Raw genomic sequence first — 11533 nt, 5'->3', positions numbered from 1 at the left:
TCTGATTTGTAGAGTGGTTGACTTTATCAACAAGCAAATCCCATGGAAAAGACTGCGTACACTGAAGAGTGCATACTCACCGCCCTCTCCCTTGTGCCTTTTTACACCCCCATCAGTACAAAAGTGAGGGCGTGTTGGAACCAGCATTACATCGAATTCCTGTGGGTTCAGCCTGCTTCTCGCACGCAGAAAAAGAAGGTGAACTCTGTCCACTGGCATCAAAATGAGAAGGTCAAAGACACTGGTAGTTTCTCTAAAAGGAAAAAGCCTACCAGGATGAAAAAGTAGAATAGATGTTACACTCTGTGGTTCTACTCCACCCAGGAAATAATTCCAAAATGACCCGTAAGATAATAAGACCAACTGCTTGTCTTCGAATATTTATTCATTCTGTGTCGTTTACTACCGGATGGAGAACGAGTCCTATCAGCTTGTTAAACTCAGCAACATTAACATATTTTCGGTTAATTCACTCATGTTTTTCCAAAAGTGTGTATTTTACAAAATTCATGTTTTGGTAATGTGTCTGTGTGTGGGCACGTGTGCATGCGTTTGTCTATGTGTGTGCCCGCATGCCTGTGTATGTGTGTGTTTGTTAGGGGTCTGAAGTGTGCTGAGTGTGGTAGGTTTGTGGGCATGGTGTCATTTGGTCATGCCTGAACATGGGATCTATGGTGGCCAACAGAGATAAGCTGTCATGGAAATTGTGCAAAGAGGTGATCTTTTCTGGATATTTGTTGGGAATATGTAGACAGTCAGGCGGTGCGGGAGCAGGGTTCTTGAGCATGCGTGCGTAGAGTGAGGGCAGATGGCGTGTTGAGTTAAACTCTTAGAGATGTAGTAAGTTTGTCACGTGCCACCGTGATCGGGTATAGGAGGTGATACGGGTTTATGGAGTCAGGTGGTTTGTATTGTGTTCATTATTTGTCAGACTTTAACATACATATTTCTGTTACTATTGAATATATAGCATGTATTTTATTCTTTTTTATATATTTGTTTGTATGGAAGTTATGTAATATGGTGCTAAACGTCGTTTATAAATAACTAAATGCACACAAAAAAATACATAAATAAATACAAAATAAAATATACAGTTGTTTGGCTGTTAGTGCAATCCCATGGCCCATTCTAGTTTTAGCCCTATGTGTCAGTGTCTCTTTTGCTACAAGATAGGGTGTGTGTACAGATGTTTCCTTTTTTAGCATGCATCTAAATATTAGCCCAATTTATTCATTTTACAGTTCCGTTGGTGCAGTGATATTGTGCACCTGCAGTGGAACTGCAACATTAATTCTCGCCTTTCTGACTGTGTACACTGGGATATACAACCAAGGATGGCTCTGACGGGAGTTAATGCGCCCATATCTTTCCCTTGAATCCAGGAGTTAAATCACGCCTTATTCATTGGCATATGGAGGAAAAAGCGGCGTACTAAATCAAATATTTAATTTCGTTTGAGCCCACACTGTGCAACTTTTTGTGTGACATGCGTAATTAATGCGCGCTGCTCAGCCATATCTCCTCTCGCTGACATATGTCGGAGGCGTCCACCTCTTCCATGTAGTTTCCTGAGGATTTACGAGGCCGCTTTCCCCATAAACCACGGCTTGCTGCAGATGCATGCAAACACGGATCTAGGCGGCTGCCTTTCCGGGTGCAATCTGTCCGCATTTGCATGCCAGATGTCAGCGGCGCAGGAGCAGCGTTTGAGAAGCTGCTCTGGTGACGTCATAGCATCGCGCCAACACATTTCAATATCTAAATGGGATCTAACACAACTCAGGCAACTTTCTACTCACAGTTATGCTTATACATACAACTCTGTGGGTATCCAGTGATTCCCTCGAATGCAAAAGCATCGAAGGCAAAAGCCTCGAATAAATGCATTTATTTTGTAGGTAAAGGTTTTTTTTAATAAAAATGGGTTTTAAGGGGTAAAAAAAACGGGGATTAGGGGAGGTGTCCCCAATAAAAAAATGAAAAAAAAAAATGAAGTTTTTCGATGCATTTTTTTCCCGAGGCTTTTGCATTCGATGCTTTGGATGTCAAGACTATCATTAGGAACCAACTCTATGTACAAGTCGCCACTTGTTAACTGAGCTTAGCTTCTATTGATTTCCAGTGATACATACCTATATCAACACGCACATGTATGGATAATTACTCAATCCATGCGGGTGAGGGCGGGGGGGAGGGAGGGGAGCAGAGCAGCTGTTTGGATGAGGAATACTGTAAGTAAGGGTGAGCCCCAGGAGTGAAAGGGAAAGAAACACTTTTCAATAAACAGCCTTCTGCTATTTGGTGGAATGTGTACATTTTGGGAAGTGCTAGAAGTTGATATTTGGTTCAGAGTTGTGTTTTTCCATTTGAAATTCTCAAGTGACACCAGACATCTATTGACCTTAAGGTAAGCACAGCATTGCATTGGAGATCGTCAAAAATTTTAAAGGAACTCCCAAGGATTTACTATTTTGTGATATGACTCAATGTGACTCGCACAAGAATCCGGCACAACAGGTGATGGGTGTATAAATACACAAGTAAACAATTCTTTCCTTAAAGCTCCCACTTCCTCACCACAGCACTTTCTTTGGAGGCGCCCCATCATTTTGGTAGGGGCTCGTTGACAACAATTGTGTAAAAGCTCTGCCCGCCGCCTGGAATGGGACCTAATAAATCCCTCAAATGACTCATAATCCTTTGGATTTGTTTCCGGATTTCCATGATAAGAACTCTGGGGCCAGATTATCTAACATTTGCACTGGTGCTATAAAATGAGGACATGCTTTGATAAAGCAAAATAGAGCAAAGGGATGTCACCAAAATCCATTTTGTCTAAAAACGTTTGCACTAGGACAAACATTAATCAGGCTTGTTTTTGCACTATATTTGCAGCATAAAATACCACATAATGGGCCTGATTCACAGAGCGTTTTCCAATGGGATTGCACCATTATAAAACGCTTCTGTGAATCAGCCCCATTGAGTCTACTACATTTCTTTTCATGTTACACAGCAAACACAGTTAATGAAACAGCCTGCTTCAATGTTCCCCGGTGTAACATGCTTAGATAATACTCAATGGGGCTAAACCTGTTTGCAAAATTGGAGCTAAATTCATTTGCTCCACCTTTTTGCACATGTGCAAATCTTTGATAATCCGGCCCCTTGAGGTCATTTTACACAGCGTCTCAACTGTGCTCTGTAAAACACCTCAGCATACTCTTCATGGGGTATACTCATCATTTATTTTAGAATTACGCCTCATATAGCAGTGCAATGTATAACTCTCTCCTTTGCATAGCCACATTAGTCATAACACAGACACGTCGCTTTTAAGTGACGTAAATGAGCGACCGCCATCAAATCAGCGGCAGGTGCCGATTTACCACAAAGCAGATCCGGGAGCAAAGAGTGATGCTACTCATTCACTGAGCCCCCCCCCCATGAGCCCTAAGAGAGGCAACACCACCTCCCAACGACCAAAAACACCACCCATATCCGATGGAAAGGAACCCCTAAAACAATATAAATAAATAACAAAGTAAATAAAAACATAGTCCCCTGACATCCTCAACACTCCCCTGCCACCTACTTTTATGAAATATATGTATATGATATTTCATTTATATCACGCCCATACACAAGTGTTTCAGAGCGCAACGAGGCAGGGGAGGGAAACATAGGAGGACAAAAACAACAATCTTACCATGCCCAGTGACATTGGGAATGTGCAAGTGCAGGGGAGAAGGGAAGGGGAAAGTGCAAGGGGAGGAGTCGAAAGTGCTGAAAATGTGATCAAAACAACAACAACAAACAACAACAAATAGTGCAGCCAGCAGGGGGTAAGTGTGGGAATAAGGTGCAGACAACGGGTGACAAATAAGTGCAAGAAGGGGACTTTAGGTTTGCAGCTATAGGCCCAAGTGCAAGGGAGGCCAGGAGGCAGTGCAGGTGTGTGGCAGGGTAGGCAGGGAACTGGGCTCAAAATCAGAGGGTACTCAGATGCCGAGTGCCGGAGCAGAGGAAGATCAGCAGGGGAAAGGAAGATCGAAGACAGAGGCAAAGAGGAGGGTCTTGAGGAGTTTCCGGAACCAAAGATAGTTCTTCTCAAGTTTCAAGGAGGCAGGGGGGCTGTCCAGAGGGAGGCCCCAGCCGAAGAAAGGAATCTACCCCCAACTCGTTGCGTGGAGATTGGAGGTGGAGGAGCGAAGAGCTCGAGTGGTAAGGTATTTGCGAAGGGAAAGTTGAAGGTATTGCAGTCCCAGGCCCCAGAATGCCTTGTAGACAATGCAAAGGGTATTGAAATTGAACCTTGCAGCCACTGGGAGCCGATTAAGAGATTTCAGGGCTGAGAGATACGATCCTTGGGCTTGAGGCCAAGGACAAATCTTGCAGTCTTGTTCTGAATTGAGTTGCAAAGGGCAGAGAGTAGAGGCAGGAAGATTTAGAAAGAGGCTGTTGCAGTAGTCCAGCCTAGAAAGAACCAGAGCTCTAGAGACAGTGAGATTCTGGGGGAAGGAGAGGAAAGCATGAATACCTCTGAGGAGGTGTAGTTGATAGTTTGACTTCTTAGAGATGTTGGAAATGTGCAGCAAAAAGGAAAGTGTGGAATCGAAGATGACTCCAATGTTCTTAGCTTCACAGGTGGGAGCAGGGAGAGGGACAAGGGAGGACAGCCAGAGAGTAATAGGAAGGGAAGGAGAGGGTGTGCCAATGAAGAGGATCTCAGTCTTACTGGCATTTAGGCAGAGGTTGTTGGCGGAACACCACTCCTGGATAGAAGACAGTCAGAGATGAGAGAGGAGACGAGGTGGCAGAAGGTAGCCTGAAAACAAGCTGAGTGTCATTCGCATAGCACTGGAAATTGGAACAGAGAGCAGCAATGCAGTGGGCGAGGGGTGCCATATATTGGTTGAATAGCCAGGGAGAGAGGTTAGACCCCTGGGGAACACCACAGGTAGAGAGTGAGATAGGAGAGAGGAAGGACCTAAATTGGACATGGGAGGGTTGGTTAGAAAGGAAGGAAGCCAGACAGGCCAGGGCCTGATCAGTGATACCCAGGTTATCACGTAGTCGGTTGATCAGGATGGCATGGTTGACTGTGTTGAAGTCAGAAGAGAGATCAAGTAGGCTGAGGACAGATGGGATATTAGAATCCATGTTGGAGAGCAGGTTTTCATGGCTGTTTAGGAGAGCAGTTTCCTTGCTTCTGGCTGCTCTAAAGCCAGATTGATGATCATGGAGACAGCCTACAGAATCGGTGAGAAGATAAAGCTGAGAGATGGCCAGTTGTTCCAGGAGTTTGCCCAGGAAAGGAATGATGGAGATTAGGTGATAGTTAGCCAGAAGGGAGAGGTCAGCAGTGTGTTTCTTGAGAAGAGGGTGCACAAGAGAGTTATTCTGAGGGGAGGAGAAGGCTCTAGAGGTGAAGGAGTGGTTACAGAAGTCGGTCAATGCAGGAGCGACAGTGTCATTTGGTCCTTGATGGTTTTGGATGAACAGGGAAGAGCCTGTTTTGACGAGACTTTCATAGATTGGACTTGTCTGGAAATCGTATCAGGGGAGAGCAGAGGAAAGGAAGAGAGGAGGGAGGAGAGGCTGCTGCAGGGGGCCTGAGGTGGCAGAGAGAGAAGAGGGAAGAGGAGGAGAGGACAAGAGGGTGGACAGGATGTCCTGAGTTTTAGAGAGACATGTCCCATAACCTACAGCCCCTGTACACACAACCCACCCCAACACTTTCATGCCTGCCCCTTTACTCTCCAGTGCCCCTTCAGGCTGCTGCTGTCCTACACATGCTCACGCTGACTGCTCTTGCTTTCTTTTCCCCCACTTGACTCTATCAGGACCTGCCTACTGTTCCTGTCCCCCTAGCCGTTCCTTGACTCTGTTTGCCCTACTGACTGTCCCTGATACCCTTTGCCTACCTTTGACTGTTTTTGTCAGCCGCTCATTATTACTGTGCCCCTTAACACTAATGTGATAGAGTTTGGGTCCCTGTGTCCCCATTACATTTTCTGCCTCTCATCGCCCTTGTAACCACACCCCGGATTGCTGCACATCCCCCCTCACCCCTGTATGCATCCTGCTCCTACTAACATCCAGTCTCAGCTGCTGCCAACCGCCCAGGCTTGCCTCAAGGTCATCTTATCCTCATGTTCACTAACCCCAACACTAGTGCAAAAAACGATTTCCCATTTCTGGGACCCCAATATGTGGCCCACTATGCACCTGACATGCATGCCTCGCTCTCTTGTCTATGTACTGACCACCCTCCAGGAGCATGGCCCAGTCCCATCGCCAAATGTTCAGCGAGAAGGAGCAGAAAGTCCTAGAGTAGAGGTTAATTTTTTGTTTAGTTCTTTTTTTTAAAATTATGGTTGGTTTATTTCAAACCTTTCATACAGAATCTATATTCTTCCATCTCATTAAAACAAGAACAATCCTTGAAAACATTAAAAACGTCATGCAGCATCAAATGTTTTCCCATTTCGTTAACACAAGAAAGCATCCTTAAACATCTTCCAAAATAAATACACCTCTATTAGCCTTAATAGAACCCCAATCCCAGTCAATTTACAGATTGCAATTTCCTAGTCTGCCTTTGAAGGACTTCCAGCCATTTGCTTGTTATTAGGCAACATCAACACTTATTCCATGAGTTTCATCACCCCCTATAATGGCTGTTTTATTATCACCAATTAGAAAAATATTCCACCATTCCTTTTGGTTAGAGAGTTACAGCCTTTCACGATTCATGGAAATATTCCTTCCTCAATCCATTCAAAGCTTCACAATCTATGATTAGATGCTCAAGAGATTCAATCATGGGGGTCTGTCCACAAAATCGCAATCCAGGGGGAATCCACCCAACATCCCCCTCTGGCTCAGTACTTCCCTGGTTGGTAGAATATTCAGTCTTAAATTTAGGAATAGATTATGGTACCAAGGACAAGATATTTTAGTCAGGTACAATGATAGTTGATTCACCCCTCTACCTTCCCGACCCAAGTTCAGGGCTAGTTTATATTTTGATCGTTGTGCAATTGTTCGACTCTGTCTTGGTAGAGGAGTTGTTTTTATACTTTACCCAGGGTCCTCAGTAGAACCTCCTCTGTGAGACCCAGGTCCTCCAGCCAAGACCCACATTCTGCTTTCCAGCAACCTAGCAGGTCTTCCCTCCCCTTACTAGGCTTAACTTTTAGTATTCCAAAAGGCAGATTGGCCTCTAAATCAAAAGACTTCACATAAAAGGCCATTATCTTCCATTCAATCCTAGATCGCATCAATTGAAGCCTTAATTCAAATCTGATAATTGCATTTGGGTAGATTGGCAAAGACAAAGCACTCTTTTCCAAAAACAACCCTTAATGATCTCCCAAAAGGCTCTAGGCCACCTCTGAATGGACTCTGCACCATATAACAGGTATGTGTCAGGTGAGGACAAAGGCAGTGAATATGGCAAGGGAAATGTGCACAAAATCACACAGTGAATAGCTTTGAGTCAAACAATATGCACACAGGAACCAAGACTCATGTATACTAAAACCAAGGAGTGCAAATAGAGTGTGACAACAATAGAAATATATAAAAAAAAGGGATGTGGTGTAAGCACTTAGAAGCTCCTTGTGACTGCAAGGAAAGTCGGCAAGCTCCTTACCCACAATTGCTGTTACAGGTACTGACAGCGCTCAGCCCATGTAGAGGGCAAGCAACGACAGGATCTGTGAGCTAACACTCTTGATGGTATTGAATAAGGGAAATTAAAAACAGTACTCACGAGGACAAGAAATACCTCTTGAATGTCAGGAAGCCCACAAACCCTGTTGATCAAACAGGGACCCAGAAAGGCTATAACAGCAATGGGAGGATAACTAAATACATAAGACTCAAGACATGGGGCAAGTTGGAATAGTGATTACAGAATAGTCAGGAAAACAGACATTCACAACAGCACACCACACCTAATAATCAATGGGAAATAAATGCAGAAGTGCAAGGGAAAACATGGAATGGATTCCAAGAGAAAGTAAAGGAACTGGAGCAGGGAAAACAAAATTACAAAAACCAACTTCCCCCATCCATCCAAGGAAAAAGGCAAGAAGCTAAATATATAAAGAGGAAAGACTAAAGCATCAAGGTATACAGCAGCAAAGGACAAAGTCAAAGTAATATAGAACACAGACAAACTGGGCTGCATCAAAAGGGAAAGCACTGAGAAATGCTGCTTGCAAACAGAAGAAGACAGAAAGGGAATCTAGGAAGCAGAAATCAATTAAGCACATACATTCGAAATCCAGGGATAATGAACAAGGAATAGAAACTTGGAACTAGGCACAAAGCTAAGAACCAGGAACAAGGGACCAGTCACAAACAGGAACACTGCATCTATGACCGGCGCTGGACTGAAGCAAACTGAGGCTTTTAAAGCTGCTTAACGAGCACACGCCTCAGGTGTGCTGCTTGCTGCACCTGCAGCCACAGGTATTGCCTATCCTCCACCCAGCCTTGTCCTGCAAGGGTGGAGATGAAGCTGTGGGCCAGGCATTCTGGGAAGCATAGTAATTCGATTAGAGCAGCATACTGGCTGCCAAAAACGTGGAATGGATCCGGAAGGCAAGTAGCTTGGAAAATAAGGATTTAGCGCTCCCAATTCAACACAGCACTTTAGCATAAGGTTTGGAAGGAAAGTCCAGTAGGGAATGAACCCCAAATCATGCCCCCAAGTGGTGGGAATGGGAGCGAAGGGAGCGAATCATGACAGTATGGTACAACCCTCTGTTTAAAGAAGGTACATATAGGTAGCAGTGAACGATTTCCCAACCTTTTGTGTAACATTAGCCCCTGCATCGTAAGTCTTTTAAATTTGAGCCTAATGTTTTCCATCCATTGTTTTTCAATACTAATTTGATTCAGGGTCAAACCTAGATAAGTCATAGTATCCACACAGTCAAGGGAAACCTTATCCACCCTCCATATAAAATCCTGCTTCTTTTTCCCCTTTGGGTATTCCCAGATCATAATATTCGTCTTTTTGACATTAATCCATAGATCATTCTGCTCAAAGTATGTTATCATCTCATTATGTCTCTGCTGCAGGCCTATTTGCGTCTGATCGAGGATCGCAATGTCACCGGCATAGGCTGATTATAAAGCTTCAGGGGAAATGCCCGATTAGGAACCTGACCTTTTTCAATATGAGTCTGGAAAAGGTTGAATAAGACGGGGAGGGGGGGAAGCAGCAGCCTTGTTTCAGACCCCTACATTTCTGGATTTCCTAAGTGAAGTGGCCCTGTGTGGAAAGTCTGACCCTCACACTCCTTTTCGAGTATAGGGACACAATTGCCTCAACCAGATCTCTCAGACATCCCCAGCATAACAGCCTGGCCCATAGGCTTTCCCTGCTGATGCTATCAAAGGCCTGCTCCAGGTCGATGAATGCCATATATAATTTAGAATGTGTCCGCAGATCTCTAGCCTTTAATACGTTCAGCAGGAAAAGGTTGACACTTGTCCCCATCCCCTAACCAAGCTAATCTGTCTCGAGTACAGATGCCCAGCCTCTCTTGCCAATCTGAGAAGCTGTCGTTGTAAGAGGGAGGCAAATCATTTTCCTATAGTGTCGAGCAGGGCGAAAGAGCAATAGTTCAAAGGATCTTTCTGAATGCCCTTCTTGAACACCGGATGATGAGTGCCGACTGTGATGCTGGAAATGCATTGGAGGGACAGGGCGTCCATGTCTTTGTCCTGTACTCCCTTATCATGTGTATTCTGTGTTATTTTCTGCACAGGAGTCCTTGTGGGACTCCTGGCAGTGCAGCTCTTCCTCTTTTTGGTTTGGTGAAAAGACCCTTTGGATACCCTCACATTGCTCTATAGTCTGCTCTGTAATTCGTGTATCTAGGCACTTTATGGATTGGGCATTCTACTTATGCTGTACACACTCATACATACTTATACACTGATGTCCATGTACTGCCACTCAACACGGACTGCAAACCTCGAACTTAGGTGCCCCATTGACTGCGCATACTGCCGACTGCCGCTTTTTACACTACTCTCTAGTCTGCACTGCCTATCCTGAGTTCAGATGCACCATTCTAGTGAATTGGCTCTAGGTGAACTCCCTGATACCAAAGTTATTAGCAGCAACATGTCCCCATTAGCTACCATCCACACCCTCCACACGACAATCCTTGTTCTGAGCACTTTGTTCTTCACCATGGCACCTATCACTTCTGCCAACAGGACACTGCCATCTGTGTCTTCCAGCACCTCACCCACTCCGCATATTACACTTCCTAACATGGTAGATACCACAAACTACTTCCCATGCAAGCCATGCTCAACCATGGACAGAAATGTACGCCTTAGAGCAAGACTAGCCAAAATATACGAGCCCCTCACTAGGTCATTAAACATATCCCCAGAATCTAGGACACCGAGCATGCCCTCAGCCCCCCACTGCGTTTCCGTGCCTACAAAAACAAGCTCAACCAAGCACAGCAAACCGAAACTCCCACTAGAAAGAAGATTTAGACTTTCTTGCCATCACTGAAACATGGCTACACCCTGCTGCAGGCCCCATGATCATGCTAGCACTCCCTGATGGGTTCTCCATCCTGAGACACGACAGACCTAATTCTAGAGGAGGAGGTATCGCCTTTATCTACAAATGCGGTCTCGCCATGCGACTTGTTACCCAGAACGAAATCCAGTCGTGCAAACTACTCTCAGTCAAAGTTCCTCTAAATAACGCCCAAACCCTAAACATCCACCTCATATACCGCCCGCCAGGTCCACCCAGAACCTTCATGGACGACATCAACTCTATACTTACCAACAATCTTAAAAGTGCCTCGCAAGTACTTCTTCTTGGGGATATGAACTTGGGCTTCAAAAACCAATCAGACCAGCTTGCTACAACCACAGCTAACACCCTATCAGAACTTGAATTCACCAAAAGATGTAACAGTGCCACACATGAGAAAGGCAGAATACTTGACTCGGTGGCTGACCACAACTGCCAGGCCAACATCTAAGCCATCTCTCCTCTAGCCTGGACGGACCACCACCTTGTGTCCTTCATGCTCTCTACCAATAAACGTCCACCGACTACGGCCCCTAGGGCTCCACCCACACTAACCAGAAATAAAAAGAGTATTACCGCAGACAGGCTTATCCCTTTAGTACACCCCACTCTCAACTCTCTCCATGACAACACTGAACCGGAGAGTTTGGTTGAAGAATTTAATAAAATCATAACTTCGTCATTGGACCAGATGGCCCCCGCGAAACTAAGACCTAGTAAGCAGAAAAACCATTTGAATAAATGGCTCATGCTCTTCTTAAAAAACTTAAGACAACAAAAAAGAAGCTGCAAGGCTACACGGGTGAAACATTCAACTGAAGCCAATAAACTCAAACTTACCAAATTGTCCTCCCTCTACAAAAAAGAAATATGCCTAGCCAAACGAACTTCCTTTGACACACGCATATATAATGCCAAATCTAACACAAAGGAACTCTT

This window comes from Ambystoma mexicanum, chromosome 2q (assembly GCF_040938575.1).
Source record: "Ambystoma mexicanum isolate Mex_15411 chromosome 2q, UKY_AmexF1_1, whole genome shotgun sequence".
NCBI lineage: Eukaryota > Metazoa > Chordata > Amphibia > Caudata > Ambystomatidae > Ambystoma > Ambystoma mexicanum.
Note: the sequence above shows the minus strand (reverse complement) of the source record.